This window comes from Pinus tabuliformis, chromosome Q (assembly GCF_031772625.1).
Source record: "Pinus tabuliformis cultivar Carrire ecotype Pingquan chromosome Q, CPIR1, whole genome shotgun sequence".
Taxonomy (NCBI): domain Eukaryota; kingdom Viridiplantae; phylum Streptophyta; class Pinopsida; order Pinales; family Pinaceae; genus Pinus; species Pinus tabuliformis.
Window position 1 is genome coordinate 326,342,067 of NC_142296.1, and position 9,910 is coordinate 326,351,976.

General features: G+C 36.6%; 1 pseudogene; it reads left to right on the forward strand.

The window, feature by feature from the left end:
- The first annotated feature begins 4,229 nt into the window (after nucleotides 1-4,229).
- Nucleotides 4,230-4,577, forward strand: LOC149219495 (phospholipase A1-Ialpha2, chloroplastic pseudogene; annotated as a pseudogene).
- The last annotated feature ends 5,333 nt before the right edge of the window (nucleotides 4,578-9,910 follow it).

Sequence of the window (9,910 nt, forward strand, 5' to 3'; positions counted from 1 at the left end):
AAAAATGCGGTGCGACAATGGAGGAAGAAATAGGAGCAATAGAAAAGAATGACACATTGGAGTTAGTGAACCTTCTGCAAGGAAAAGAAGTCATTGGAGTGAGGTGGGTCTATAAAACCAAGAGAAACATTGAGGGGAAGATTGAAAGGCATAAAGTGAGGCTAGTTGTCAAAGGATACAAGCAGCAGCATGGAAGAGATTATGCGGAGACATTTGCGCCAGTCGTGAGGATGGAGATAGTGCATACAATGGTGGCGATTGCCGCGCAACATAAATGGAAAGTGTATCAAATGTACTTAAAATGAGTGTTCTTGAATGGAGTACTGAAAGAGGAAGTGTATGTTGTGGAACCACCTGGTTATGGGGTAGAAGGCCATGAAGACAAGGTGTATAAGTTGAGGAAAGATCTTTATGGGTTGAAGCAATCACTACATGCATGGTATAGCAATATAGATGCTTACTTGTTGGACAATGGTTTCGAAAAATGTGACGGTGAGCCTACTCTCTACATCAAAGAGAGTTACGGTAAGATTCTTATCGTTGACTTATGTGTAGATGATTTAATTTTTACAAGCAGTGATGATTTCCTCATTGTCGATTTCAAAGAAGTCATGAAAAGTGAATTTGAAATCACTGACTTGGGGTTGTTAAGATATTTTTTGGGCATATAAGTGAAGCAAACAGAAAATGGAATCTTGATTTCGTAATAAAAGTATGTAGCATACATTTTGGAGAGTTTAAAATGTAGAACAACAAGCCTGCATCAACTCCAACTATCATGGGGTTGATGTTGAGCAAAGAAGATTGCAGCAGTAATGTCAATCCAACATTATACAAAAGTATGATAGGAAACTTGATGTATTTGACCGCCACTAGGTCGTATATAATGTATGAAGTGAGTTTGGTGTGAAGGTCCATGGAGACACCCAAGGAAACACATTGGCAAGTATAAAAAATAATTCTAAGGTATGTCAATGCAAAAAAATAGTATGGTATTTTGTACGCCGCAACCAATGATTTTAGGTTGGTTGGTTACACTGACAGTGAATGGGCAGAAGTGTCGATGACAAAAAGAGCACGTCCGGATATGTTTTTCATTTGGGTTCTGGAGCCATTTCATGGGCCTCCAAGAAGCAACCAATAGTGTCACTGTCAACAACAGAAGCTGAATATGTCGTCACAACAACAACAACGTGTCAGGAAGTTTAGATGGGAAGGATGTTGAGGGATCTTCACCACGACCAAGAGGGAACGACAACTATTTTCTACGACAACACTTTCGCAATTACATTGTCAAAGAATTATGTGTTTTACAAGAGGACTAAGCACATTGATGCTAAATATCATTTTATTAGAGAGTTGATTAACAATGATGAAATTGTGTTGCAGCACTGCAGATCAGAGGAACAATTTGTTGATATTTTCACGAAGCCATTGGCACGTGAAAATTTTGTTTATCTCACTGATTGTTTGGGAATTTTCAATGGAGGCAATTGTGATTAAGGGGGAGTGTTGGAAAATTAATCCCAACCACTGCGTTAAACACACTGACAATAGCCATACTTGTCAGATGAATTTCGCAGGTTGTGATTTCTAAAGTGAGAGAAGTAGTACAATGCTGACCATTTCACAACATAGTAGAGAGTTTAAGGCATTTAACAAATTTTGGTAAATAGGTATGGGCAAACATTTACTCCACGATTGTTGCCCACACTCTACAACACCTGCAAGTTCAGAAAACTAATTATTATGTAAAATCACCCATACTGTGTATTACTATTTTCTCTGTCATGAATATGAGTCAATTATATGTTTTGTATAAATATGAATGTAAAAGTCATTTGCAAGGTAGAGAGAAAGTAGAGAGGAGTGGAGTGTGTAAGTCTGAGAGGTAGTGAAGAGAAAATCGTGGAGGAAATATTGGTAGGCCCCTGAAAACCAGTTTTATGGAGTTTTACACATAGTTACTTTGCAACTTTAGAGAGTTTTACACAATTATTTTGCAACCCAATGAAGCCTGGTTTTACAAAGTTTGTTTTAAAGACAATTACTCCACAACCATTGAAGCCAACCTGTGGTTTTACTGAGTTTTACAGATAGTTACTCTCCAACCCAATGAAGCCAGTAAGTTTTCGTGTTTTTACTTGAAGCTCCATTTATCATGCGAATGTATTTTACTATGTTTTGAAATATAATCAAAAGTATGTTATGTTGCGATGTGGTTTGAACTTTCACAAGCAGATTTACGGCAACCATTTTTCTTTTACTCTCCGTGTTCTGTGTAGTTGCGATTTTCTTACAGTTACTAAAGACTTGCCTTGCTGCAACTCGTTTCTGAGCTAGAATTCTCTCCCTTACCCTGTGTAAAATTTTTCTAACAATCAACCCGGTCCCGAATGTTGCAGATGTATAATTAATCCCCCAAAGTACAAGTTTTGGTTATCTTGCAATATTTGTAAGCTAGTGATTAATGTGTCAAAATCTAAGTGAACTTAATGACCTCAAGGAATATTTTGTAATGTTTAGCTTCATTTATGTGGATTAAATTCTAAAATATTTCCAAAATTTATGATCACCCAAATTCTTCACACAAAGCAATTCCATTACTAAATAACCTTCAACATACCCACATAAAGCAAGAATGAAAATCCTACAGAAGATGTAAAACGTTAGAGATGGCCGCCCATTCTTGTAATATAATAATAAACAGAAAGATCAATCTGCAGTTCTATGCCAACGATGATGTGATCAAACTTAAAGTTCCTTGAAAATACTAGATTTGTCAAGCACTGCAAGATTTTGAGGGATTTATGTAATTACCTTTCAAAAAAATAAGCGATAGGGCCTAAGAAAACTATAGTGATTAGTAAACCACGAAAACAAAGTGGCTCGTGCCATTGCTAAGGGCGGTTCTGAAATTATATTCAAGACAACATATCCCAAATGGATACCAAAAGCTACCAAGAAAGGTTTATATTTTCTCATCTCTGTAACAAAATTACAGGCTTTCCTCTAACAAAGACACATACCTGGAACACAAACCGACCTAAATGCTACATATCAGGAAATCTCCATTACAGTACTCTAAATTAGAACTCGGGAATTTAAGCATAAATATAAAGCACGTAGTAGCCCATGGCGTGCTGACCCATTAAAGAATATTGCACTACAAAAGTAGCACAGTATCAGAGCTAATGTCAATGAACCATGGGCCATGCAAACTATTTATTGCCCTTCCGCTTCCTGATTTTCCTCATGCCTCGCGATTTCTTTAGTTGTGTCACTATTACCCCACACAGTGATATTGATATTCTGTGAATTGTGCGCCCACTTGCGTGTAAACTTTTTGTATATATCTGGCAAACAATGCTTCATGCGTTCGACTGAAATCATCGATTACAGAGTTGCATGACGTTGGATACCATGATCAGAACATTGAGATTTCGAAGGATCCACCAAGCTAAATGCCATCATTTTCAAAATATGTGTCAATTTTACCTCTGATCCATGCATACTTATTCGCGCAGCAGTATAAAGTGTTCAGCTTATCGTCGATGAAGCTTCCAGCCTACGCTGATAGCCATTGTGCATTTGGTACAATTTTTTTAATATTCCGGAAATTTACTAGGTACACTCTTCTTCCAACATTTTTAATGTGTTTCTACTTCACTTTATAAAATTATATTAATGTTAATCATTATGTGTTGTCAAGCTGTAGTCTTTGGAGTAGTCTACCTAGGCGGTAGAATGGCCCGTTTTCCGTCACTGGTCGGAAAATCGTCCGGCTCCGGCCACCGGCAATCCCTCCGCCCTCCGCCACCCTCCCCTAGCTCCGCCACCCTCCCCTGGCAATCCTGACATTCCCTGCCATTCCCTGACAAAAAATCCGATCGCAACTGGAGGGCCTGCCATTCCGTGACAAAAAATCCGATCGCAGCTGGAGGGCCTGACATCCCCTGACAGATCGGGGACGAGCTGGAATTGCAGCCGCGGAGTATTATTGCCGGTTCCAATTCGAATTAAGAAAATGGTCACCCGCGCGCTGCGCACTCACCTTCCTTTTCAACTCGGCGCTTCCCGCTCTACAATTCCACTCTGTGGCTCGCCACCCAGGTACTCTTCGACTCCTGCTGGAATGGATAGAAGACCTCCACAGCTGGCTGGTTCCATTCACGTTGAAGGAAGCCCATGGTCATGAGAACGGCTGTAATTCTGAGAATAAGGCCGTCATGGTAGAAAACGGGTTCCTCAGCGTTTATAGCAAGGACTCGCAGTACAGTCACATGAGTGCCCGGGATCTGGTTCTCGCAGAGATGGAAAGATTGCTGGAGCAACAAAGAGGCGAAGAGGTGTCCATAACGTTGTGTGGGCACAGTCCTGGAGCGGCCCTGTCGCTCCTGTGTGCTTATGACCTTGGTCACATGGTGTTCGTCCGGAGTCCTTGGGTGGTCGTTATGGTGTTCATTTTCGGATGCCCCAGGGTGGGGAACAAGTTGTTTGCTCGTAATCTCCAAGAGCTTAACGTTCGGTTTCTGCGCGATGTGAACGTGAACGATGTGGTGCCTAGAGTGCCCTAGGTGATGATGAACGAGTGCAGGTTGGGTAACTTCTTGAGGGCAACCCTGGGTGTGCTGTTTGCCGATTGGGTGCAACCTTGGATAACAGTTTGTCTACCTTCCTCAAGCCCACCCGGAACCCTATGAGTCTGCATAATTTGGAATTGTTTTTGCATCTTGTGGATGGGAGTGGCGGGGAAGGAAGAAGAGATCGAGCGCTGGTCAATAAAGTCTGCGACATGTTGATGGAAAGTCGGGGGTTTCTACCTCTTTCAGGGGTCTTCTACTGTCCAAAACTCGAAAACTGAAGGATAAACTCTGCCAAATAATATGCCAAATCTGAAGATATTAAACTTTTCCCTCTGGTTTATGTTAAGTTTATTTTTCCTTGGTTTGCATGAGAGTGCAATTGATTGTCACAGTAAAACTTCTAAGATGAATTTTCATATTCATCACATTTATGCTCAGAGGCTTTAAAGATGCCCACGAGAGAAAGAAAAGTGTACTTAAAATTTTGTTTTTCTCAATCTAACATTGCATTGCAGCTCTGCTTGTTTAATTTATACTACTCCTTGTGTGTAGAAATACAGCTTAAAAAATTCGGGGCTCAAGGGAAAGTTGACTACATCTCTATTTTCATCAATTTTATATTCGGCGGTGATATGTAGTTATAGTGATGCTATGGGCTATGCCTTCCTGAAAAAGAAGGCAAAGTTGACTGATATTTTAGGGACACACTGGTGAAGCTGATTTCATGTCCCTGTTTTCATCAATTTTATATTCTAGTTCCAAGAATTTCAAATTTTCACAGTGGTTATTTGATTGGTTCTCAAATCACAATTGGTCTCTTCTAATGCAATTCTATATTTTTCTTTAGCAGCCACGGTGTTTTGTAAAATCGTGATTGGTCTCTTCTAATGCAACTCTATGTTTTTATTTAGCATCCACGGTGTTTTGTAAAACTATGAATATCTTTTGTAGTACATTTAATGTCAATTATTGTGTATTTAATTTTGCCATTGGGCTAATTATCTATTTAACTGCTTTCAGTATCTAAAGACACATTTTGTATATAATTGTTGTAATAATGTTGGGAGGTTTATTTCCAGATAGCCATTTTAATATTTTTGATGGTGGTTACCTTTTTCTAAATTTTCAATAAATTTAGTTATTTGAGTTTTTACAGCCCTTTTAAAAACTCTGGTATAAAAATCCGAAAATCCTAACAACAATGGAAGCCAGGAATTGGGTGAAATGTTGGACTTGGTTTGGGACTTAGTATATGGAGTAATTTGTTTTCTAGCCCTCAATTGGAAAATACATGGAGTTTGGTTGACTTGGATGGTGTGTGAACTCTTATATCCCTAAAAATTAGATAAAGATGGAAAATTTCTTTGGAACAATATTTTCCTCATCCACCTAAAAATTAGACAAAGATGGAAAGTTTCTTTGGAACAATATTTTCCTCACCCACCTAAATAGGAAAGATTGGGAAACATATGGTTGGTTATTAAACCTTAGTTGATTATCCTTGACAATGAAAATTTTGATCACTAAAAATTAGAGGTGTCGTTGCTTGGGTGGGATTTGGCTCCCCTTACTTCAATAGAGGGGCTTAAAAGGGGTTTTCCATTTAGTCATGAGAGTGTTGTTTTTACCCTTTTAAAACTCTATTCGTATAGAAATCCAAAGCTCCTAACAAGCATAGTATCAATGAATGGGTAAATTGTTGGACTTGGTTTAGGAGTTAGTAAAACTAATATTATAGAGTACTTGCTTTGTTAGCCCTTAGTTGGAAAATCCACTTAGTCTAGCTAACATGGACCATGAACTCTTAGATCACTATAACTTAGACAAAACTGGAAATTTTCATAGGAAGAATATTTTTGTCAACCACCTAAACAAGAAGGACTCGAAATCACATAGTTTGTTATTAGAACACATTTGATAAATCCTTGGAGTGTGGTCAGCCTTGACGATGAAATTTTGATCAGTAAAAATTAGACAAATTTGGAAAATCTATTTAGCAGAATGTTTCTATGGCACACTTAAATACTAAGGACTAGAAAATAGTTTTCCATGGAGCTCCTTGATGTCAAGGATCATTGTTTTTATTTAATTTGTTTTTTGTTTTTTGTTTTTTTTTACATTGGATAATTTAAGTTTCAAATAAAGCATTAGCACAGGTTAGGGTACCCTTTCTCTTTCAACCTATGTAAACAATAAATTATTCCTTAATGTAATTTATGGGGAAATATGTGGTTGTAGCCTCCTTTAAGGATGGCACTATTGTTTGTGCATATTTCCAAAGAAGTACATAAAATATGTTAGCTAGGGAAAATGAGTTTAGTGTTTTTTGAATAAAAATATATCAAAAATCTTGATTAAGAGAAAGTATTTTAAATATTGTTGGTGCCCCTTGCATGGCTATTGTGGAGAATACTGACAAATTAAGTGGTAATTTTTGGTAAGACGAATGAGAAAGTAGAAGAATAAAAGTAAAAAAACAAGAAGTTTATCCTTGTGAAAATGAAAAACCCTATGCAAAAATTAAAGTAGAATGAGTTTGGAAACTAATGGGGATACATCTCAATGTGGCATGCCTTAGAGGTCCTATAATTACATCAGTAGTGTGGGTGTTAGTATCCTTTATCTTTTTCCACCTATGAGAAGAAAAAAATTGACCTAACGAGATTAAGAAATATGTGGTTGTATCTTCTCTTGAGGATGACATTATATCATGTCTATATATTTTCATGGAAGTAAATACAAAAATTTTACAGAGAAAAAATTAGTTTGACATGTTCTGGTTGACAATAGAGCAAAATGGTGACATGGCCTATTTGGAAGATATTGTGAAAATAAGTAGACATTCTTGAGAAAATTAACGAGGAAGTAGAAGGATAAAAATAGGAATCTATCCTACAAAGCCCCAACAAAATTAAGGTCAAACGAGATCAATAAACCAATAAGAAAGCAACCTAAAAATAAAGAGGAACCTAAAGATGAATATATGCAAAACTAAAAGATATAAATGTGGAAGAGGTTTGTTAGGTATAATCCTACTAAATTATCTATATTTCTATATAATAAGATAATCAAATGTTTTCCATATGTTTTTTAATAAAACACTCTTATTACTAGCATATAACGTTTTTAATTGAGATCCATATTACTAGCAACAATATTGTTATGAGTATTAAAACCAACATAAATTACATAGGGTGGGGGGAAGATGGTGATAAGGTAATGGAGAGGCGCAATGATATGATGCAAGTACAGATATATATGAGGGGTGGCAAGATAACATAATGACCTTGTCAAATTTGCAGATAGGACTAAATGAAGGAAAGTAGTGGCGGACATTTGCACGAAAGGTTTATCAAATCATATGCAGATGAGAATGAAGCGACATAATGTCGAAGAGTATGATGGAAACTTCCAAAAAGCATGCATGACATATCACCTCCATCCTAAGGGATTTAAATCCTTAGGGGGATTCCCTTGTTGTTATGTTGTGTATGGATTTAGGTAACTGTAGGAGAATAGGAAGGGAGGGTATTGACACTACTCTAGATTGGAAGATGGGAATGGTTAGATATATCGTTGGAAAAACCAACGAAGAATACCATATGGAGGGAAACCACAAGCACACACATATGGAGACAACTGCTAAAGACGCTGGGAGGGATTTCCGTTCCGTCGTGTCACCATGCATAAAAGAGGTGGTATAGGCTTGAGAAGGGAAGTTGGCAAGCAATGAGAGTTCATGTGTGATCGCTGAGTAAAGGAGGAAGTGGAATGGATTATTGATACTGTCACTATGAGAACTAGAGAGGCCTTATATCATTGGATTCTAGAGATGGCCTGACATGTCAAAACTATGAAGGGTAAGCTATAAACTGAGAGGAATGATGAGAAAGAGAAACTCCAAGAGGACACCTTGAAGGCTATTCATCAGAGGATAGGAGTGGTGGAGACAATATTAAAGATGTTGGTAGATATTGAGAAGATACAAAATGGTTGTTTGGAGAACCTACATGACATGTTTTTCATATATATGAAATATGTTCATAGCATTGAGATAACTTTGGGAGATGTGAAAGGAAAACTAATGTTGCTTAGAATATTTAAGCCGAGAACTCCACACGTTGCAGGCGCATCATACGTACTGGTCCCTGCGGAGGCAACGCCCAACAAGGAAACTTCTAAATGAGGTATGCATCTTATATAGACCTAGTTATAGAGAAAAAAATGTTTTTTTTATATTTTAAGATATGTTTTGAAATGGAGTTAGATAGTTTTTTTGGAAATAGTAAGTCGGCCAATGTTAGTTATCCTCCATATCGACTTAGCGAGGGTAAAGGTAGAAATTGATAGTATTTTCTTCAAATTAATAGTCAAAATAACTTAATGGATAAAATGGTTAAAGAATTCATCAAAATAGTTTCTTTCGACAACACCTATGATTTCCAATTTGGCATACTCGCCACACTTTTGTTTTTTGACATTATTGAAGTAATATAATTCTCTACTACTGAATTTCAAAAAAAAAATAAAACATCATCAAATATCTAAAATATTTGTAGCCAAATGTTTGATTTGTTTTGAATCAATTTGCACTAACTTTATAAATCCTTTTTTGATCACTTTCATTGTAACATTTTTTTTAATGATGGTTATTAATTTCTAATGGAATCTCATTTTCCATTATGTAGTTTTAAACTTTTGTTTCTTTTACATTATTGAAGTAATATAATTCTCTACTACTGAATTTCAAATAAAAAATAAAACATCATCAAATATCTACAAATATTTGTAGCCAAATGTTTGATTTAGAAGTTTAAAATGTACTACACAATATTTGACATTAAATGTACTACAAAAGATATTCATAGTTTTACAAAACACCGTGGCTGCTAAAGAAAAACATAGAGTTGCATTAGAAGAGATCAATCATGATTTTACAAAACACCGTGGCTGTTAAAGAAAAATATAGAATTGCATTAGAAGAGACCAATCGTGATTTGAGAACCAATCAAATAACCACTGTGAAAAATTGAAAGTTTTGGAACTAGAATATAAAATTGACAAAAATAGGGACGTGAAATGAGCTTCACCGTTGTGTCCCTAAAATCTCAGTCAACTTTACCTTCTTTTTGAGGAAGGCGTAGCCCATAGCATCACTATAACTACATAGCACCGCCAAATATAAAATTGATGGAAATAGAGATGTAGTCAACTTTCCCTTGAGCCCCGAATTTTTTAAGCTGTATTTCTATACACAAGGAGTAGTATAAATTAAACAAGCAGAGCTGTAATGCACTGTTTTTTTTTTTCTAAGTAAAACTAAA